Genomic DNA, 24,626 nt, shown 5'->3' on the forward strand with positions numbered 1-24,626 from the left:
TGATATAACTAGATTTTACTGCAACATTTCTAGCATGTCTGGAGAGCACAACTGGGTTGCACAATAACAGTATGAGACTCATTTCAAGCCATACCATGAATTCAAACTATGATAAATTGCAAGCTTCTGTATTAGTTTTCTTTTGGAAAGCCTGGACGATTAACAATAGGACAGTTTTCAGCTGGTTTTGTAGTTAAGCCCTCTCCCCCCATAGTTCACTGTGCTATGACTCTCTTGACTAAAGTCATGTAAGTGTCGGGCAAAATCTAATATACTACATATTGTGGAAAGGTTTGTACAAAATGAAAATTTTTTGATATCAAATTAATGGAGTGAGTGAACCACTTTGAGCTCCCTGTGATTCCAATAAAACAAAGCAGTGAAGTGAGAAGAGAACAACTGGCTTAAGAAAACAGTAAAAAAAAAAAGCAGAGAACTATTTAAAGAGCAATGTTTCTAAAAATTCAACTGTAGGAAGACGCTGGGAATCAAAGTTGCACTAATGTACAGAAACAGTGATGATACGCTGCTATGTCACTGTTTGTGGTCACTGTTTCTTGAATCTAGCCACCATTTCATGGGTTATGTGTCCTGACAAATCGTGTTGAATATTACAATATTACTGAAAACACAATATCAGTCTCAATTTAAAAGGTTAATCCAAGAAAAACAAAAACGAATCCTAAAAGAAGAGTTTAGTTAATGGCTAGTTTGAGCAGGGCTCATTGCAAAGCAGATTTCTGCTGTTTGATACCAATTTATGTAAGGTTCATGTTGTTGATTTGTTTATGTGGAAAAGTCTTAAGCAGTTTCGACAAAACAACAAATATCAATTGGTGGCTACAGGTGCCAACTGGCTGAAGAGTCAATCAATTCATCAATCAATCAATCAATCCATCCATCCATCCATCCATCCATCCATCCATCCATCCATCCATCCATCCATCCATCCATCCATCCATCCATCCATCCATCCATCCATCCATCCATCCATCCATCCATCCATCCATCCACCCACCCATCCATCCATCCATCCATCCATCCATCCATCCATCCATCCATCCATCCATCCATCCATCCATCCATTCAAAGTCTCACTCCTAAAATGTAAAATGCAATCAGAGCTAAGTCCCTTTTTCCACCCTGCTGTCTGTGATTGCTCTTTCTAAGAACAGATTTTTTTCCTTACCTTTGTTGATACACAGCTAGGAGAGAAATGCTGTTGAAGTACCAAGGTGCTAGATCTGCATGTACCAACAAAAATATGAAGAGAGATTTTCTAAAGAAAGAACTAAGTGCTCAAAAAGCTTTAATCACAACAACACAGGGTGCAATCTTCTGATCACAGACTTTATGCGGTATTAAAAAAATAACACTTACATAATGATATATGGAATGAACATGACACGTAAAAAGATAAAACGGAAGAAAAAAGATTTAGGACATCACTAGATGATTTTTATCATATGAACATCTTCTTAATCAGTGCATGTGTAGATAATGTGAATATAATATCAGCTACCTTAAACACCAGTGTGACAAGCCTGATTCCATCTATTATTTCTTCTTTTGTGTGGGAGGCTCACAGTGCTTTCATAGTGTCTTCATCACTCTCTTTTAAAACTAACCTCACCAGGAGCGCCATCACTACACGCTGCCTTTAAACGTTTGCAGTTCTGCACAAAGTTTGGATACTTCTCAACATTGGTTATCACTGTAACTATAAAAATGTGTTGCTGATGATAATTACCATTTGCTATAATGGTGTGTTTATTTAGGAGATTTTAGGATTCCGCAGCTTCCAAAAACTGACACGTTGGATCACTTTTATTTAATTTATTTTATTTTTTTTGTATCAAAATTAGCAGTAATAAGACAAACTGTATACTGTTTTTCAGTTCTCAAATATGGTCAATAAACTTAATAATATAGTAATGTTATAACAATAACTGCCCAGTTGAAAAGAGAACAAGCTGCTGGGGGTACAATCAAAAGATGTCTGGGGTTCTGCAAAGAGTGAATATCATACATCAAACTTCTGATTTCTGTAGCAATCGCTAATTTATTCTTTTATCATTTCTAGTTCCTCCTTGAGTCACAGTCACCAGGCACAGCAAAGCTGCTGGAGTCCCTAAGTGGAGCAAAGCTATTCATGACACTTACTAACTGACTGTTAGAGATCTGAAAGTGTGTTTTCTTCAAGCCATATGAAGGTTATATAAACACCCTGAACCTCAAAACTTTGATTGCATCTAGGTCTTCGGATCACTCAGATCCGTCTATTTGTATCTCATTTCAAAGTGAGACATTTCTAAAAACTAAGATCAAGCCCCACAGCTCCCACTATGCAAAGGGCCACAATGAAATGAGCAACCCTGGAAACTTTCATCACCGTAATCTCAACAAATTCAGCATGATTCTGTTTAGCTAGATCTTAACAAAGCCAGGTAATACACAGGCAAAATAACATCAGCCCTGCGGCTTCATTTACGGTAATTGACAGGATCCTCATTAACTTTTTCAATAACTCTTCGGGGACAATTGTTTGTTTGCATTTTCATACATTAAAGATGGGGCGCACATTAAAGCCTCAAGCTTGCTAATAATAGCTCTGGTTTTCATTTAGTCTTTCAGCTTGCCAGCACAACAAAGACATTTCTCACAGACTTAATGTGGCAAGGAATCGAGCATGTGATCCTCTTGAACAATAAATTTGCCCTCAACAATAACAGCACTTTGATTGGTTTGGGAGAAGAAAGCAGTGAAGTGTACACTCATGGTCTGCTGTCACCGAATAGTGAGGTCAGATGATTGTAAGTCATGGCTTTATAAGATTAACTAAATCAACAAGCTATAAACTCAATGAAGTGTGGATTTCCCTGAATGGAGAACTCAATGATCATCTGTTTATACAAAAAAAAGGTATAAAATGAATAAATAACTAAAAACTGAAGCAGCCATTTGACATCCAACTGCTACACTTTTAAGCTTTTTTTCAACTAAAAACCTTCCATTTACAGTAATTGATGTTAACTGGTGCATAATGAAAACCATGCTCTCCACACGGAACAGGAAGTTCAGTGGACTGAATATGTAGCTTGTAAAGTCAGCACACATGCCCAGTCACATGAAATATGAATCAAGAAAGGAAACATCTACATGTGTTTTTCTGAAGAAAAAAGTCTACTTTGATAGACTTGAGTCCTTGTGAATAGCTAATGAGATGCGTGGGCTTTTGCTTCCACAGTTTCAGCCATTATTGTGCCCTAATATATGAAAACAGTCTCTTCGAGGCAGGAGGAAGCTTCACACATCCCAACATGACTATGTTCTAAATATTTTAGTAGGATTTGCAGTGTTGCCATGTAGCAGTTAATGATGGGCGAGGCTTTTCTTAACCGTTTCCATGGTCTTCAATGTTTTCTCTTCAGTTTTGGGACAGTCTCGCGGAAGAAAGACTTTGCTTAAACTTAATGCAAACTCCCGCCATGAAAACAGAAATGAAAAAGATAAAAACAGTCTCAAACATTCTGGTAAGACGTTGGTGTCAAAGTTTAATGATGTAGACATCAGATCCTTTGTGTCTTGCCGTGACAAGAACAATTATTTACTCATATTTGAATATGGGCCGTAGCAGCACTAAAACACACCAACAATAGAAAATGCTTTCAAGCTCAAGGTGAGACCCAATATATTGATAAATACTAAAAGCATTGCCCTAAGGAGACTGAATAAAACAGAAAGGACTCCTTTGCTGCTCAGTGAAAATCTATAAAGAAGCAGGTAGTTGTAGAATGACAATTTCTTTTTTTACTTTGGATGCAAGTGAAAAAAAACTTTTCTGTTATTGAATCCTGTGATTTAAACCACACACTGTAGGTTTATCAGACTCCTATCAAATAGACATAATCGGTGTTGTGAACATTTATCTAAATTATGAAAATAATAGTTTCTATCCTTAAACTGTAAGAAAAAGGGGAACACCTGCACACAAGGAACATGCTGAAAGCAAAACTAAACTCTATAAATGAATCCCTCTCTCTATCGTCTCTAAATATGTTTCTTATTGATCACCCATAAGTCTATATTTGCTCAGAATTAAAGCGTTTGCATCAGAAGCTGAACTGCTGGTAGAACACAAATACCAAAAGATCTGTTGTGCAAAGAAAATCTAAAGCATTTTCAGTTTTCTCCAAATTATGATAAAAGAAAAAAAAAAACTTCACTGGTTGAATATACAATAATATTTAATTTTATTTAAAGTCACTTTCCTCAACACTTAAAGACAAACTAAAAACAATACAATAAAAGCAAGCAATGTATACAGAACAAAGGAAGCTGAACAATGCAATAGAAATAATATTAAATAATTAGAAAATCATTATTATTGAATAGAATAAGTCTTAAGTCTGAATTTAAAGTGAGTGAATTTTACAGAAATCAGGGGGGAGTGTGTTCCAAAGATGGGGAGCAGAGCAGCTGGAGGCCCTGCCCCCCATGGTGCTGAGATGGGCAGGAGGCACCATGAAATGGATGGAAGACGACGACCTAAGGGAGCTGGAGTGTGTGGTGACATGAAGGAGTTCTGAGAGGTAAGGAGGAGGCAGGTTATGTGAAAGTTAGATGTAGGATTTTGAAATGATCAGCATAGCTCAGAGATGGGATAGTAGAAACAGCACACCAAGAGGGATCCACTGGGACAACCATAGGCACTCTTATTTATTTTGTTGTGGTGGCTCAGCTGTTGAAAGCTGACAGAGAAAATGTAGTCCTAAGAGTTTGAAGTTATCCTTCTTTCTCAGATGAATCAATTAATTAAAGGTAAAGATTAAGTTTTCCTTGGACTCCTTAGAGATTCATAGATTTTTATGTACATTAGATTTGCATTTAGTAGCCACAAACATCCCCTTACTTGTAAATTGATTGCATTATTTACTCTTTTTTGTGGGATAAATAAACAAGGGAATTATTCAAAGATTGCCTGGTTCTCCTTAAAACTTGCAGATATTTGCTCAATAGAAATCAATCCTCCAGGCTGAGTTTTGATTTATCAAACTGAAAGTCTTAGGTACTTTAACAAACCTCATCAGTATAATCAGGCACAGAATAGATTAAATTAAAACAATAAATTCTGTATCATGCATCCTTTTCTGTTGCAGGAAAGATATAGAGCAAATAAATAATGGTATTGGCCTAGAAATGACTTTCATCACCTGTCAGTTTTCCCAGCCTTGGGCCTTGTTTTCCAACTAGAAGTTATGGCTCTATAGTTTGTGCTCAGACACTTATTTTTGTATGCGACTGTTTTGTCCTGCGGCCGGAGAATTCACATTTTGTTTGAATTTCTAGACTCTCATTTGTCTCTGTGATGTATTTCTATCTAAATCCCCAGGGACTTTAATAATGTTTGGACCATTCTTGGTCAATGTTGGAAGCAATTCTCTTTCATTCGACACTCTAGAGTCTTCCCTCGGAGTTGTCACCCTTTTTCTAGTGCTAATATGAGAAGGTGCCTTTGTGCCAGGAAGGTTTTGACCACTTGCCTACTCAGGTTAAGGAGCAGCACAGGCTGTTGAAGGACACACACACACACCCACGCCCACCCCCGCACGCACACACACGCATGTACACCCCCACAATGTATTTTCATTTTGTGTCAGAAAGATTAAGATCATTGAAGATGATGTTGGCTCAAAACCATTTTGCGGCGGACTTAGCATATAAATGGAAAAAATGATTAAATCGCCAAGAACTAAGGAGTTCATTGTAGCTGCTGATGCTATAGCATGACCAAGAGAGAAAAGTGGCCTCTGTAAGTACAGGTGTGTGAAACATACAGTAAAATCCAGTTAAAACAGGGGGAAAGCAGATAAAAAAGCAATATACAACATGAAATGTTGCTAGTGTTAATGTTTGTAAAGCACAATGTGTTTAATGTCTACTTAACCCTCCACAATCCAGTAGATATAAGATATTACCAACAGTAACAAATGGGGCCTGACAATAAAAGCCACAGCTGGATTGCAAAGTATGGACTTTCTCCACGTGACTACACAAATGCATATCTTTTTGAAAAAAGGAATAGAGAGCAATTTCTGCTTTGTGTTTGGGAAAAAGAAAAAGAAAACACACAATAATGGAGGTAATCAGCATTGATAAATAGCATAATTTTGACCAATTTTCTGTGTTTGAGTGAGAGCTTGACCATCCAGCTATAAAAGATGCAGCAGTAGATCGGGAAGTTGAAGCCACCATGATGATGGTCGTCCCCCGAATCTCAATTGGTACAAGTACCAACCCCATCAAGACGCTGCATGGATGGGCATGTACAAATGGGCAGAATATGTTACTTTTTTAATACAGAGGAATTAGATTTTTGCCTTACTTCTTTCCTCTCGTATTAGTTTGAATGAAGTCGATTGTATAGGTTGTACTCAATGCATGTTTGGACTTGTATGTAATTTTCAGCTTACATACAAGCTAAAAATTGTATGTACCAGATTATGCAGGAAACATTGTTGTGGCATAAAAATCATAAAAATGAAACACATGAATCTTACTACAAGGTTTCTGTAACCACTTGTTTGGAAATTATTCTTGCCTTTTCTTTCTGACCCGATCCTCAATACCTTTTGTTTTGTTGCTTTCAGGTTTTTCTAAAATCCATTCAGAGCAGCATATCTCTGCAGCTGAATACCTTTGAAGAAGGAATTCATTAATAATGTGAATACTGAGGAACTATATTAAATGACGGATTACAGCAATACAAATTCAGATCCTGATATGTTATTCTTTTGGTATCAAACCCTAGCACAAATATATCTATATATTTGTCCCAGTTGTCCCAGGTTACACAAATTGTGTATAAAATACATTTTAGACATACATATGAAGCACAGACATGTTAAAGAAAGCTGTTCCAAAATCTGTACTTAGACATTTGCTTTCTTTTTCTCACAATGCAACAGAATATTTTATCTATTGATAAAATAGAAGTTAATTTGAGATGTTATTCCTTGTCATGACATCTATTTAATACTAATGACTAATTTTAGTTTCCCCATTGCATTTTACAGTCATGTTTAAATTGATAAACATACTAAAAGATGATCTACATTTGCCCAGAAACTGGAGAACACTCAGTAGATAAAAAACATGTGTATTCATTTTAATTGTATTGTATTCTGGAGTTCTGCCACTTTACGACCTATTCAGGACAACAAGAATTAAGCAAATAGATAGTGTGACTTCTGCTGGTAATATTCTAATTATGGCATTAAATGTTGAACAATGTGTGGTTTTGTCTATTCATTTCAAATCTCAATGGTGCTTCATACCATAATAAAACCTCCAAATTCTCGGCATGGCATGGCAGCTGCACAACGCAGCCTGTGAAGCCACAAATCTGCTCAGGAAATGTTAGTGGGGGGCCGAGGGTTGGTGGGGTTTCATTACAAAGCCCCGCATGACTAATATTTACAGTAACCTAAAGCATAACAATGAAGAATGAATGCCAAGTGACTCACTCTTGGAAGATGCCTCCTTTGGTGCAACATGATGGCATTACAAAGATTCATGTCACGGCCATAAAAGAGAAGCACTGGGCGTTCACCTTCTGCTGCGTTGAGAGGGCGTTAAAAGTGGGTCCCGTCACCCTGTGGACAGACATCAGCAGGATAGTTATTGGTGTTTAAAGCAGCAGCAGACAGGTCAGCATGCCTCTCTTTGATGTGCAGATATTTCACCCACTTCTCTCACTCTCACTCCCTCCATATGTTTGTGTCTGCATATATATAGGTGTGTGTGCGTGGGGGGGTTTGTGCGAGTGCTAGGCTAGAAGCTGTCACCAGGGGCTGAGCTTGAGACTCTGCTGCCATGGAAACATGTTCTCCAACTTAATAACAGCCATGAAAAGCATGTTAAGAGAATGAGAACGCTTCTGTAAAGGCACAGGGACACATAGTTTCACTTTAAACACGTGCATCTGAACACATGCAGCACATAATTCTATTTTAATGAAGGCTGCACCTTTGACTAATAAAAAAAATCATAAGAAATTGAATGCCATTCTGAGATATATCAACCTAAATCAAATTTATGCTTGATGTGATATAAGGAAATCCAAGATGAACATTTCATACTGGCTGATTAACATGCATGTTTTTCCAGTTTAAAAATGTGGATATATAAAGATTACAAAAACCCTTGAGTTGTTGTGAACAGTGTTTCAGTTTGATTGAGTATGACTCAGAGTATATTTGCATTTCAGATTGCATTAGTCTGATTGATCAGCCTGACCCACTTTAAACACACAAGTCAAGACTAATTAGCAGGGGCTATTGAAAGCAAATTATTTTAATTTGCCTGTTTGTTTTTTCTTTCTCTTCTGTAAAAAACTGAAATGTGCTCCAACTTTTCCATGTACTTGCATGTAAAAGTGCAAGCCAAGTTTCTTAACTTGAAGTAGTTTTCACCATTTAACATTAGTGGATTCATATTTGCCTCAGTCTCATCTTTTCTTCACCCACTTATTGCCAGCATTAAACTCCATAGAAATCACAACAATCTGACACCTTTATAATGAAAAGTCTCCTGCAATTTCCTGTGATGTTGAAAAAAAAGGTTTCAGTTAAGCAGGGAATCTAATAAGAGGGTTTCCACCCTTCAGTGAATGTAATCATTTGCACTTGAACATGGAGGATAGTGAGGAAAAAAATAATGAGCTAAAAGGACTAAAAAAATTATAATCAGAGCCCAAAATAGAACAAAAGAATGTCCATCTCAAAACTAGTCTTGATAGAAACCAGCAAACTAAAATGTGTAGTCAGTTACCTGAGTTTTATTCATTATGTACCATCTGATTATTATTGTAACTACAGACTTCACTGTGAATTTTAATTTTATAGTCCGTCACAAAGCAGCACACAATTAAGTCTCTTTTTGTCTTTAAAGAAATTTGAATTGTCCTAAAGGAATTTTAGTAAAAAGCTTTGGATTCTGTTGAACTATGCTGTTTCCTAAAATCAGACTGATAATTTGACAAGATATTAACTGCAGATATTCTTTCAGAGGATTATTGACTAGTTTTTCAAAAACCTAGGATAAAACACAAAGTACCTATTTTGAAATGGAGCCATAGTTGTCTTAGCACACTAGGATCGCAACCTTTTAATAAGAGAAGCCAAAAAACAGCCTTCCACAAGTATGCCCAATATCAATCAAAGCTCAGTGGAGCTCATTCCCAAGAGACTTTTCTGTGCTCAAAATACTCTGCTTGGCATATTCATATCATCAACGACCTTCAGTCGACCAGCTTTGATGAAAATTGACTGTTTTTGATGAGAGGAATTTTTTGAGAACTGCTATTTTGAATTTTGATCATTATCCTTATTCAGACTTTCAGACTTTCCTCAGCGATAAAACAATTCAAAGCAACATGGGAGACACCTTTTGCAGAATACTAAGAGGCTTCATAAGTGGATTTTATACAGGAAGGAAATCCAATAGAATAGGACTGAGAGTTTTTGTTGGGTGATGACTGATGAAGTCAGCGATTTCTGGGAGGACAAACAAACCCTGCAGGATTTAGATTTTACAACAACATTAATGGAGATGGAGATTACGATCACTGTCGATCCATAAATAAATTAACTCATAATTGAGTTTGAGATGAGTGTCTCTATTGATCTAGCAAACAGATGAAGACTGTTTGTTCTTTGCAGCTCTACAAAAATATGACTAGAAATGTCTGGGAGACTGTATATCTTCTCTATGAGTGCATGTTTCCGCCGCAGCTTGGAAACCTGAAAAAATGGGGAAAAAATAAATAAAAAATTACTGTGATTCCAGGATACTCAAAGTACTTTTAATTGAATAAAATTACATAATTCCTTTAAGGTGCTCTCACAGATAGCACAGTTTGTTAATCAGAGGCAGACAACATCACTCAAATCTTAATATTCACCCCACTAAAGCCCTGGATACTGCTGTCATGTTTCTGGAAAAATCTTCCATCAATCATGTGCTCAAGAGGTCTCACTGCTGGGAGCTGCTTTTATGCATACCTCACAAAGCAGCAAAAATAAGATGACTGTTTGATTTCTTAGGATGAAATATTTCTATACCCAAAGAGAAGTAATGCTCTGTGAACATTCACTATATCTATGTCATAATTTCATAGAGAGACGTTAAAAGCATAGAGAAGGGTGACATATTTAGCACTCAATCTATCAGACACAAGAAGTAAGTGCCCTACTAAGCTTTATTTCCCAAAGAGTTAGACAACAAACACTGTTCAATACTCTCAATGGTGTTCAGGTCAGTTGTGTCACTGAAGCTACTTATGCTTCTTGTACAAGTAATTTGCTCAGAAACGCTAAATAAAACACATTTTATGTGAAAACCCACACACCAATAATTACTTATTTGTTGAGTTTTTCATTTTTAACACTCAATAAAAACAGAGTATGAATAAAATCAAAATGCTTTAAGTGTCTATAACCTGAAACCCTGGAAGAAAGAAAAACACACATTTCCTGTCAGAAAAGAATAGCAGTTTCTGTTCTGTATTCAAACTGAATTCAGTTCCATTCAGCTTATTTATATAAAATCACAACACACAGACACTTTGCAAAAAAAAAAGTCCTTTCAGTGAAATCACTCATACATTTAATTTGATCCATTTATTAAACTCATTGAGTTCAGTTTCTCTTTCAAATTAGTTGAACCCTTGTGCGATCGTAACATTCTGTTTACTCCCCTTATCCTACGGGTCAAAAATGACCCGCCCTAACAAAAGCCCCAAAGCAGCTTCCTTGAATTTGAAATCCAAAATCTATTTTGAATCATGAACCAATCTGTTATTTATCAATTCAACTCAATTTAATTCATTTTTATCATGTATTTTTTTATTACACAACACAAAAATATGATCAACAGTATTACACTTTTCTTTTCACGATAAACCAACTGTCATAAGTTTTCTTTTACACAGTAAAGGTTTATTATTGTAATTATATAAATGTGAAGTAATTACCTCTGAATTAACTATACTGAAAGGGAAAAAAGTCAACAATCGGTAACTTTTTTGTCAACAGTTCATTCTTTTATACTGTTTAGGAGGTCAATTATAAAAATACTTCTGTCATACAACATTCTTCAACATGAAATGTTGAAGATGTTCAACATAAGAACATCTTCAACATAAGATGTTGACCATAAGATGCTTGGACCTCCTGCGGCATACATACTACTTTCTTTTTCAAAAAAACATATGCTTCAGTTGGATTATATAGTAGTAACATCCAATTTCAACCAAAGCATCAAGACTCTGGATGGAGACGCTAGTACTTTTCCTGCTGATGGAGTTTACGTATTTAGTGGCTTGGTTGTCGTTTTCATGTTATTTAAAAGTACATTAATATTAAAAGGCATGTTGTCTTACTGTAAATTGTTTGGCATATATGGTTAACATACTAATAGACATACCAATGTAAGCAAAGAGAGTCATTCGTCAGAGTCTGACCTCAGTGAGTCTGGACACAGTCGGACACAGTGATGTATGGAGCTCTATGAATATCCCTTCCCTTTAGGATTTAGGAGTTTAAAACATTTTGTTGTGGTGTGTCTGACTTTCTCCTTATATATGTGTCTGTTTCCTTTCTACCATAGGTCACCGCTGTGTTTTTTTTTTTTTTTTTTGTGCTTAATGCCTAATATAGTTCCAGCAAATGTGGCATCTAATTAACTGTCAAGACTTTAGCCGAGAGGAATGATGGATAATGTGGAAGGATTGCATTAATAAAACTCAGCCAAGCAGAGTAAAGCATAGACTGGGGAATATGGATGCCTGGGCTCAGGGGTACTATTTCATGTAGCAGGGTATTGCAGATCAGGGTGTGTGGGTGTGTGTGTGTGTGTGTGTTTCAAGTTTAAATCAAGTTGCCTGTTGTGTGAAGGGATACTTACTCTATCCTTGGGTGATTTGGGAAGAGTTTTCCAATGGTGTGCAGTCACTGTCATGCTGCAGAGTCAGCTGTGATTTACAGTCTAATTGGGGCATAATTTGCCAGCTGCTACATGTTTAATTAGATAAATTATGTTTCGCACAGAGAATGAGGGTTGAATAAAAAGTTTGTTTGTCACTAATATGTAATATTGGATTGCTGTGTCACCCTCAAGGTTAAAAAAAAGCACACACACACACACCCTCGCCCACGCCCGCACACAGTGGCTCTCAAAAGTCTACATGCCCCTAGTGAAATTATAAGATTTTAAGACCTAAAAAAATGTGACAATAATTCCTTTCCAGAACTTTTCAGCATTTATTTTTGGTATATATCCTGCAGCATTGATGTCACTAGCATTGACTTATCCTTCAGGGATGATAGATAATCATCTGGTCAGACAATTGCCTCTTTTTGCCCAGTAGCCAAATTCAAAGTATAAAAGGTAGGAGTCAAATACGACTTCTTATTAGTTTGATTCATATATTAGAACTATTTTCCATTTTTGTTTCTTTCATTTAAGAAGCATTTCCATAATACAAAATATGGACTCCAGAGTAGAGCCATAGAAAATTATTTACATTGTCATCAACCCTGGACTATTGTAATGCTCTTCTTACCAGTCTAGACAACATATCACTCTAATTTCTGCAAGACAGTGAGAACTCAGCAACCAGATGTCTCACTAAGTCTATTAAATATAGTCATATCGCCCCGTTTTTTTTTGTTTTTGTTTTTTTAACACTTCCAGTGGATTCTAGAATCTGCTTCAAAGTTCTTGTGCTCACCTAAAGGGCTATAAATGGTCGGGGTCCTTATTGTCTGTGTAAGTTTCTTACTATATACTCTGCTAATAGCAAGTCCTTTTACTTTTTAAAAACATAACCCATAATAGATTCCACACTGTAATTGTCTTACATAGATTAAATTAATATGAAAAACTATGCACTGTAACAAATGGCTGTAAAAACTACAGCATGAAAATACAGTAAGGTGGCTGGGTTTTGAAAATACAGTTCTTTACTGTGGTCTGAAATGCGTATGGAAAGTATATGGGACATGATTGGACCGCTGGATCACGTGCTTGGCGGTATCATAAAATGGTGGGGAATCAAAGAACTAGAAATTAAAGTAAATCTAATAAAATATATCTTATCTATCAGTTGGCTCCTGAACAAGTTTGGTACCACTTGTTGTATGCATGTGTAGTGGAGTAAATTTCTGTTAGTTGCCATTGAGTATGGGAGATTACAAATGCAAGATAATTGCTTGGATTTTAAATTGTTGGCGTGCAGCAAGAGGGGTTTGCACAGTTGTGTGCATATTTATATTTCAATCTTACAAAGTTAGGCATAGTGTTTAATTGTGATTAATCAGCCAGTGCCAGATTCTGCTATGGGCGACCTCCCAGGGCGGCATCTTGTGGGGGTGACAAGACCGACCCCTCAACTTTCTCACCTCCCAGATACGCCAATTGTCTGTGTCTCACTGTAACTTTCATCCTTCTGTCCATAGACTAATGGATGGAAGACATAATGAGATATTGCCATCTCACTGTATCTGCCAACCAGGTCTACAGATAGAAGTACAGAAGGTACAGAAGGTGTCTCTGTCTGCATATGGATAGAGACAGAGGAATGTATCTGTCTATGGAAATGTCTCTGTGTACTTGAGTATTAAGTTAAAATTAAAACTAATGTCACTGAACATTGTTATTTTTCAGGAAAAAGCGGTCCAGCAGCGCCTTTTGCCACCTAGAGTATTTTTTCATATGTGAGAACTATTTCAGTTATGCCTTTACAAAACATATTTGGTAGTTCACAGGCATCTAATCTAAAAATGTAATATGTACCTAAAAAAAACAAAAGGGTAGTTTTGAAAAGTCTCCCATCTGTTTTTAGGCGATTCATAGACCTCAACCCAGAAAGCGGAACAAAAGCTGCAAACAGAAAAGTGACATCAAAACCAACAGGACAACTTATGGAAAACACTAGGACAGCAGTGAACCTGTGTGTCTCCATTCTCCTCCATTATGCACCAGTGGAACTTTTAAAATGGTAAAATTACACATTTACACACAATCAGTTCTCTTACTCTAGCTCTCTCCCTGTCTGTCTTTTTCTCTGCCTGTCTGTCTGTATCTGTACTGTCCATTTCTAATAGACAGACAGGAGGACAGCTACAATGAAGGAAGGTCAGAGAGAGTGTCTGTCCACTAAATCTGTCCTCTTCATCCTGTCTGTCTTTAACTGACAGAAATGCAGTTTAATGTGCTGTTTATCTCATGTATTAAAACATGTTTTTCTTTCTTTATCTTCCAGCAACCCTTTGATGATTTCTGGAGAAGTTCAGGACTGAGAGCAACTCAGAACTCATCCATGTTGGTTTTGTTTGGCTGTTCACCAAGTCTTAAACTTGCCCAAATGTTTAAGATGTACTGTTGGCGTTCCAATAAAGTTTTGAAAAATATGTAACTTCAGTATTTGACATTGCTGGATCCCATCCTTTCTTCAAAGGAAGAAAACGACAGACATTTAGAATTTTGACTGCAAGTTTTACATAAAAAGCTGGTAAAACATTGTTTCCATATCTTTGACATGCAGTTTGCTTGGAAACTTTAAGGTTTTGGCACTTTTGTTTTAGTAAAGATTGTTTAATTCATTGTATTCAATGTAATGTTACCATGAGGGTAAATGTATCAGTTATGTTTTAAGATCAGAGTATTTTTCACTTTGGTTGCAATACATTGACTTCTATGTAACAAGCAAATATTGCTGTTGCAAAATACTAAATTTTGTTTTGCTTCAGTCTGTCAGATTTAAATTGACAATAAAATAAAGTGATTTTAAAATATACATGTATATTTTTTTTAATTAGAAGAATAAAACATTTTTTGAGAGTTTGGTAAATTAAGTTGCAAGTTCACATTTAAACTTTTAAAAGCTAGCAAAGTATGCAGTTTCACGAACTACTGTAATTTTATTATGATAAAAATGTGATGAAATCACAGCAATCATGTTATATAATTACTGTGCTATTTTAAAGAAATTACAGTAACACTAATCAAATTACAGTAATGTAGTAATAGAAATTACGGTAAACCTGCAATAAAATTACAGTAAAACTGTAATAGGATTACAGTAAGCTTAAGGTAAAGTTACTGTAATTTCTTTACCGTAAAAATTACAGTAACTGGCTGGTCACCCTACTGCCAGTAAGTTACTGTAAATTCTACAGTGACTTTTTTTTACAGTTTGTGGCACCTCTTTTCTTCTCAACGCTGCCAATCTATGGCTTCAGATTTTGTCCAGCTTTTAAATATTATTCTTTCTTCTAAATAAACCTTTTATTTTCCATTTTCTATCTTCTTAGTGATTCTGCATGTGGGTCAGGAAATTATCCTAAAACATTATATACTGCCACTAAATAAGGCAACAAACAATTATAATTAGGTCCATGTAGCTGAGCATCCAAAAATACTCAACTACAATATTGCCCCCCTTTTTTTATAACCTGGGCACCACTGGTACTGAGGGTAGCAGCGCTTCTGCCAACAAAATCAATACAAACAGTATACATTAACCAATATACTGTACATGCTGCATATCCATGTAACCAGTAGATGTCTCATCTAAATGACAGACCCAATTCCAACACTAAGTAGTTACATGAAAAAAATGTAAATAGACACCAAAGACATACGTCGTTGCTGTGGGATAACACGGCAGCAACAGAGCAACACAATCCTATGCACACAAGAGACCTTATTAATTAAAGCCCAACCTTTGATCTTTCCAACATTATATCACTGCTGTACATGCAGAACTCATTCACAATCATAATCCATTTTTTCACACTGATGTGATTTCAGTTTCTGACTATTTTGTCTCCTGGTTACCATGTAGTGAGAAAATGTAACTATTTTGAAATATAACCTTGACCAAAAACTCCATTTCCAGTTGCAGAAAAGTAACCCTGCTGCATGATGTCAAACAAGTACACTATGTTGTACAGTGGGTGTGGTGTTCTAGGATCATGCTCAATGCTATTTTTGTTGGAAACATATTTTTTTCACATAACTCCATGTTCAAACTGTAAGCAAGATAGAGGAATCACTCCATAATATAGCAAACATGTTTCACCACCTCAGCAAGGGAAAGATTCATGGCTACAAATAGGAAAGAAAATCTTTGTCAACAAGCTCACAACTTTTAAAAGAATCTAGGAGGAAATATACTGACAGCTCAAGCATGAGTGTGTGTGTGCCTGTGTTGCCTTTAAACGAGAAAGAGGTGCAGCTGAGCTTGACAAGAGTGCAATGCACGCCCCTGGTGCTGTCACAGACCCAGCTTTCATTTAACATGCCCTTTCCTGTGTGAATCAGTCTGTCGCGTGTCACCAAGCTACACCGCCCACTTGTCTCCGTCTCTCCGTTTTCCATTCCACGTGTCTCCCTTTTCTTCCCTTTGTGTCCGTCTCTGTGATGTCAGATTCACTTCCTCTCCTCTGACAGTACCACCACCGAATCTGGTTCTCTGTCAGGTCCATCTGCTGCTTGCTTTGTGGGTATTTAATCTCACAAAATCCTTTCATTTACCAAGACTTTGAGGATACGAGGATACAATAGGTCTGATAAAAGCCAGAGATAGCTGAAGCACTCCACAAATCTGGCCTTTAGTGAAAAAAAACGGTGCAAGAAGAAAGCCAATGTTGAAAGGGAACCACAAGACGTCTTTGCCCCAAATGACAAAATTTGAATTTTCTGGCCTACATTAAAAGCACAAGTATGGCTGAAAAGCTAATACTGCACAACTCCCTGAACACACAGTCCCCCATGGTGACATAGAAGCTTCATGCTGTGCTTTTATTCTGAGGGGACATGGAAGCTTGGAAAACTTGTTTGGAAGATGAATTTAGACTGAACACATAGAGAAAGATGTACCCCATAAGATTTGTTGCTGTAATTACACTGAAGGGTTCAATAAAATATTAGCATAGAGGAGCCAAATACAAATACACATCAAACTTCTTAGTTTTTTATCTGTATCTTTTTACCCCTGACTTGCCTTGTCTGTTTTAAGTTGTGTTTTATTCTTCTGTGTTTTATGAATACTGTACAGCACTTTGGTGCAGCTAATATCTGTTTTAAAGTGTTTTATAAATAAAATTGACATTGACAATTAGTACAATGTAAACTTGCATATTATGAAAACTTAAGCCCTTACAAATGCAATATGCCCTTATTTTCATAAAACCTTGAGATATCAGATCTGTAGAACAAGTGAAAGTGCAGTGATTTATGAAAAACACAATGTTATCACTCTCAGGAGCACTGTATAGACTGAAACCTATTTCCACAATAGAGCAGCAAAATGTTGATTCCTTCACAGTTCTGGGTCCTCGTTCTTCACCTCTCATCTAGAGATGTTTGCCAGAATAAAGCATGAGTCAAGATAATTGCCATGTCTAACATGCACATGCTGTCACTCTTTCTTGGCGAGGCTGAATGCTTGTTATAAAACTCCCAATCTCATGAGACTGTAAAAAAAACACTTTTATTTTGTGCATTACCACATGAGATAATGCAATGGATTTTTGATGCAGAAAAGGGTAAGTCCTCTGAATTGAGATAGTTTCATTACTAATAATACTGCTTTTATGTTGCTGTTTCTCTGTGAATGTGCTCCTGCTGCAGGTGTGTTATTAGGTCATACAATCAGGCCGTCATTCTGTCTCCTGTGTACAACTGATTTTAATGCTGTCATATTTATAGATATCACTTACATGCATGAGTCCACTATGGGCACTCAACCTGAACATTATTGCTGAAAATATGAGCAATACCAAGAGGTTAACTTGGTGCGATTAAGGTTAAGATGTGCGATACTACTTAGTTTGGCAATTATAAAGGGCCAGCATCGCTTAATACCAATACCAATACATATACGGATACTGATACAGATACAGATACTTTTTATTTACATTTGAGATATGATCAAACTTCTGACCTTCAGTTTTTTTTCCTTTTAATTATTTTCTTCAAACCTAGGACAAACAATTATGTCTACAAAATACTTTAACAAAATATTAGCATGATTTGAGAGCAATCATAACAAAATATTTTTTGAGGTAGTGTTGTGAAACTCCAATGCATAAAATGTAAAACTTCAAGACGAAATCTGAAACTAAGCTTTCGATCATAATATGCTAGTGTCGATCTGACACCGATACAGATTTGACACTAAAATAATCAATGTTTTGGATCAATTTTGCCCACCTCTAGATACTGAGTCTTAAGGCTGCCACATACTGGGGCGTACTTCACTCGGGACAGACTCAATGCAGAATCAAACCGAAGTCAAAGCAGATGTCTGTCGAATTTGTCCGTATAAAGGTAAATTCTTATGATTGTGTACATGTACTCGGTATTGCACATTAAACTGCTCAGCGGGAAACAGTGTTCTAATCAAACTGTTCTGTATGTGAAATCGAGCTGATAAGGCTGAGACTTGATGCCATCTTGTGGTGTCAAGTCTCCTTACTGACGTCTAATTTAGACGTCAATAAGGAAACACAAGGACTTTTATTTATGGTGAGTTTTGCTCCAGAAGTACCTAGATGACTGAAAGAATGGTCAGTTGAAGATGTGGGTTGAGCTTCAGGTAAGAAACGACAGGAAACAACTTGGGAACTTGGATTCACAGAGAGCACTACATCAGAGAGGGCTGGATTTTGCAAAGATGTGGCTTAACTTGTAGATGGTGTAAAGGTGGGAGAGCAGCATAGTCACATCAAGAATGTCCTGGGAGGAGATCAGAATGAATTTTGTAAAGTACAATCAGTCAGACAGCAAACTGAAAGCTTGAAAACTTTAAATTTCTAGGCCAATCATACCCAACTGTGGTCCTCGAGATCTACTATCCAGCAACCTTAGTAAGGTTCTCCAAGTTAGTAAGGGTGACAACATATTACGAAGCTGGAAGTAGAGGTGAATTAAGCAAATCAGTGCAATACACAACAATTCAGTGAGTGCATAGACACTATGACCAGAAAAAACAGTAAGTGTCACTTGGTTACTCAAGTGATAGACTCAGCTCAGTGGAAATGCACAGATCGTTATGCAAAATGGAGATCTGAGTTTCTATAAATATAGCAGCCAGGAGAGCAAATTAGGAAATGTGATTGCTGCCATAGGTGGCATTTACACTGAATATGCTCATGATTACTCCCTGGCACTTCTTGAAATAATTGATTTTGTTTTGAATGGCATAAAATAGCAATATATGTAAAGAACGTTTTTGAGCTGGGAGGAAAAAAATATTGCAATGCCATTTAATTACAAAAGCTACAAATAAACCTTTTAGTAACATAGATCCTTGGGTGTTGAGATGTCAAAAGTTAGATGTGAGTTTGTTTATGTGTGTGAACAATTCCTGCATGTTGTTTGAGCAACTACTGCACATATTCTTCAGGTACATTTGCAAAAATGTAAATTGTCTCATATTGAAAGACTTATGCAAATAAAAAAAAAAGGTCAATCAAACTGTAGTAAGGAGATAAGATTTGCTGGGGATATTCAGATGACTGCCATGCATTGACAAGATAGTCTCTGTAGAGACTGTAGATATACAGTACATATTTGCTAATAAACAGGCAACTACATATGAAATCTCACATGATTAATTATATTACCAGAGAGCTTTAAAAGTAGACATTGCCATATCAGCCTTTGGCTTGGTTTAGGCTACAAAAAATCTTTGGTGAAAATCTGCTTCCATAGCGTGTTGCTTACTTACAAGAGGCAAGACTTTGGGCATAAACAAAAACATCACCCTGAGTTGACACTATTTAAGTTCATGTATGCAACCATGGAAAACACTTCTTACATGTATTAATATTTCTGTAAGTTACAGCCAAAACCAAACAGGTTTGGATTATAAAAAAACAGAGTCGTTTGTATCAGACAGGTGGAAAAATTTTATTAGCCAAAAGCTAGCGACAATTTGGCTCAAAGGCACAAAAATGGAAAACTGAGACCTGCTGCACTTCTGAGGAATATTTCAGAAGCACAGTCAGTGCCTCTGATAGAAACCAACGACCACTATTTTATTTATTAAGGGAAACTAACAGGCTACAACCACAGTGAAGCTATTTTTGTAATTTAGATATAATTACAAGTTTTACCATATATTTCCACAGAATACATTTTATAATAATTTTATAATCTGATATAGTTCACATAAAGTAATCCACAGGAAGAGCAGTGATGACCTATTTTCTTCTCAGTATAATGTTTTTTTTGCCAATTTTCACATTTTCTCACTTTAAAAAGAGTAAGACATTTTAAAAAAGAGATTTTTTTTTTTGTCTCTTTAATGTGTTCTGAATGTGATTATTTCTCAAAGATAGAAACAAACAACCAAATAAATAAATAAAACAGCTAAAAAAACAGCTTTTTCTAAAACTTCATGCAAATATAATCCTGCAACCCTGAAACCAGATGTTGCTATGTAAGCCAAATTTTAGTCTGACAACCACAGAGAGCATAGAGCCGTTCCAGTGCGTAGACAGTGTAGACTGTGTATTACCATGGCACATAAAATCTTGTAGCAGCAATTTCAAAGGATGCCGCACTATCTGACCTAAGAAGTATTGCAGGTGTCAGCTCTACAGTTGCTCTGCAACATCCCCCTCATCCATAAAGAGGTAGGGAAATGTCTTTTATTTTCTGGTCCAGTAGACAGATGGTGAATTTCTTCTGTGAAGCATAATCTCTCAGCAAAGCTGAGATAAAACAGGTCTAATGCCGCAAAATCCTGAGGTTTTATCTTTGCAGTGGTGATACTGTACATATGGCTCAACATCTGGGGGAGGAAGTGAACAGTGGCGGAGCAGACACCATGTGTTAGTCAAGGGGAATTTCTACATTAGTACCATTGTGATCAGACAAGATGAAAATCAGCTTTTGGTTTTGTGCTTACCTAAACAGGTTTTACTTTTTCAACTCATAAGCACATCATTCCACTATGTGAGTTTGAAGGAGAATATGTGAGCTTGCAGTAGCTGATACTGCACTACATGTTAATAATATTCATTTGAATTTACACAGACTTGAGCCCAAAATTATTTGTATCCCTGTAAGATTTGTTTTTACAATTTCTTGTAAAATTGTAACTGTAACTTCCGTCAACAAATAATGTGTCTTGGTAGAAAATGAGCCAGGCTTCACTCAAAGGATAATTTAAAAAATGCACCAGTTTGGAAAAAATATGAACTATGTTTAATTACATTCATTAGAAGATGGCATACCTAATATTATATACAATTTCTTAAATTTGGAATATTCCTTACCATCACCCTCATCTTCATCTCTACCCACAAATCCTCTAATCAAATCAAGTTTGGAGCCCTTACTGGGCCACTCTAAGACATTAATATTACTTGCAGGCAAAACAAAGATGTTGATAAAATAAATTCCTCAGACCTTCATCTGCTAGGGCAGTGGTTCCCAAAGTGTGGGGCGCGCCCCCAAGGGAGGGCGCAGTGCCATTGCAGGGGGCCAGGGGGAAGCAGTAAGGATGAATGAAAAAAAAAAAAAAACAAAGTTACACAAAAGTGTTTCACTGTAAAGATGATTTGTGATGTGTTTTGTTGCAACCTGAAGTGTGAAATAAACTTCAGTGGAGTTTGAAAACAAAATATGTGTATAGATTTATGTCTGGTTGAACGATGTGTGTGCCCAGTTGATTTTCTTTTTTGGGGGGGGGTTATTGTAATCCATAGGGGGGCCCAGAAAATCTTTGGGAACCACTGGGGGGCCCAGAATCAAATCTTTGGGAACCACTGTACTAGGAGAATTGTTCATTGTGCTGTGCTTGCACTTGCAACTTGCTAATGTTATAAGTGAAAATCTCAAATGCTTCAAAGACTTAAATCTGGCCTATTGTTTTTTTTAATCCTTTACTTTTTAGCCTCACATCGTCGCTGCTCCACAATTATGTATTTTTTTTGGTGAGAATTTTATGTTTAATTTAATATGATTGTCATACATTTCATGTAATTAATTTCAATTAAATCAGCCTGGCCATTTGAATATTTCCATAGGTTACCAGGTATTGAGAGCAGTGTTTTTATGTGTTTTAAACTGGAGATGTGGCTGTGACCGCTTTTTTAGCAGCTCAAGATTGAAGTTTGAGCAGCCAATCTCTCCTCAGCGTAAGGATGAAGAGATGATCAGGCAGCAAATGAGTTGGATATTTCGTTTTTTATCTCTTCATTACACTGAATGTGATGACTGGTCGTTACCAGGAGAGAGCAATACGAGCTGGGAAGTCAAGGGCAGGGCAGAACGAGGGGACAATATTCGTCTCATCCATCCGTCAACAAATAATGCATAAGACTCTGTGTAGCAAGATTGCAATATTGATTATAAAGACAAGTCACCTTCATACCAAGGAATAGACTGTGTTATTTACCAATGTAATTAAGTTGGCACATAAGCTTTTAAATTAATTTTTTTAAAATTATTAACATGCTGTTTGTCATTTATGTTGCCAGCTATGCCATTTTTGTCAGATGTGTCACAACATTAAGGGAGTGATGCAACACAAAGTTGTTCTAAAAACAAACTACATTTTCAGTGATTTATCTAGGCAACAATTAGGGGTTTCCCAATCCTGTTCCATGTATGGTCCTAGGCTATCGATCAAGTTATTTTTTTAATTATCAGTTTTTTCAAAGATGTAAACAATGTCTGTTACGCTGTAATCTCAGGCAAGATTGGTGTGCTTGCATTTTACTGTTCAGTAAAACAAAAAAAAAAGCTTCAGTTCCTCATGCTGTTCATTTTATCTCCTTCTGTTTTCTCTTTTGTTAAGAATATAATGTTTCATACAGATGTCATCTAAGTTTTAAATTATAAAAAAAAAAATCACCCTGGGCCTCTGAACTCTGTTAGTTCAGAGCTAGGGCTCTGAACTAACAGAGTTCAGGCCTCTGAACTCTGTTAGTTCAGAGGCCCAGTATGTATTTTAACAACTTTTAAAAGAGGTCTTTCTTCTCATAATGGTCTTTACTCTAACAGACAAGAGAACTGTTTTGTAGCTGAAGGGGTCCAATTTATTCCAGCTGCCATCTGGGATCCTTCGACTTCTCAAACAGGTGATTCGCTTTATCTTCAAGAACAGATGGCGATGCCTGAAGCATCAAATTGTTGTGACAGTTTTTACTTTATCAAAATGTCTTGACCATCTTGTATCTGAGGGGACAGGTGATAAAAATAAAACAAAGGAGTCAAGCAGCATCAGTGAAAGCAGTGAAAATGCATAAGCTGGTTATATTGTAAGGATTATTTTATATCGTTTAAAACTGGCCGCCAACTTTCAGTTGGATAAAGATCTCTCCTACTCATTTAATTTGTCTGTGTAACAGCATTGTGGTATCCTGGCTATGATCTTCCTATACAAATCAGTTCCATTCTCATCTCCATTCAGAGCTTTGTCTGGGATTTCTCCCATTTAGCTGGAGTTCTCAGGTTGAATTTCAACTGGGCAAATCAGCGAACAAAAGGAGGAGCTGTGAACAATTGACGTCTATTTTCTGCGCTGATTTTGATTTGTAGTCTACCAAGGTTGCAGCAATAGCAACAGAAGAATGAACAAAGCAGTCTGTGTTGGTCATGTTTCTGTTCCTTCCATTTCCTTTTTTTTCCTCTTATATTTTAAAGCGTTATAGTGATAAAATATTATAAAAATGTGTTAATGACCAAAGTGATATTTATTTATTTATTTATGTTAGTACCATTTCTGATAGAAATGGGATAAATCAGGTTGTTGCTATTAAAAATAAACACATCAGTTTTGTGGCAGTTCCATCTAACTTGTATTGTACAGCCACAGAACTTCCACATTTTGACATTGGGATGTGGATCAAGAGTCTCAGCTCTCAAAATCAGATTTTTTCTCGATTTTCCTGCTTTCAAATGCAAGAACTGAAGTCATGATGCCAGCCAACCCATCAGAAACATGCAAATGAGACTGCACAGGCTCATATAATCTGATAAACATCCTCTATTGAATACCAAGTGCCTAAATGCAATTTCTGCAGGAAATTATAGTGCTGATGAGCAGAAGATAGGTCGTTATAAATGGAGTTATAAAAGCCCATCAGGTATTGTTCAGTCACAGTTCTATTGTCTTTGAAATGCATGCTTATTGTAGCACGTCTTACTGCCATGGAAGTATGAAAAACTATTCTAACCTCCAATTAGTCAAATACTGTGACCCAGATATGATCGACTGGATTTGGAAACAGAAGACAATATGCTTGCAGGCAGCATGTCTCCGGGGCTATCTTATCTGTGAACACAGAATCCCAACAGACGCAACCCACAATCAGCTCTCGCTCCTCCCCAGACAGATCATAACCAAACTGTGCTGTCTGCTGAAATCTAACCACCAAAGTCCTTGAAAGCATAATTAGAAACTGAATCTTGACGCATCACAGGAATTTCTATTCTTCTATCATCATGTATAAGATCATTTTTAACTGCTAATATGTTATGTCTATTCCACTAATTCAGCTATTATCACCCATAATAGGATAAAAAAAAACAAAATATTA

General features: G+C 36.5%; 1 long non-coding RNA gene across 1 annotated transcript; it reads left to right on the top strand.

The window, feature by feature from the left end:
• The first annotated feature begins 1,091 nt into the window (after positions 1-1,091).
• LOC116737309 (uncharacterized) lies at positions 1,092-14,565 on the top strand. The gene is made up of 4 exons (XR_004342776.1): positions 1,092-4,592; positions 13,729-13,778; positions 13,907-14,062; positions 14,327-14,565. It is a non-coding gene; the product is annotated as an uncharacterized LOC116737309 (long non-coding RNA).
• Positions 14,566-24,626: the final 10,061 nt, after the last annotated feature.

The sequence above is a fragment of the Xiphophorus hellerii genome, chromosome 18 (genome assembly GCF_003331165.1).
Source record: "Xiphophorus hellerii strain 12219 chromosome 18, Xiphophorus_hellerii-4.1, whole genome shotgun sequence".
NCBI lineage: Eukaryota > Metazoa > Chordata > Actinopteri > Cyprinodontiformes > Poeciliidae > Xiphophorus > Xiphophorus hellerii.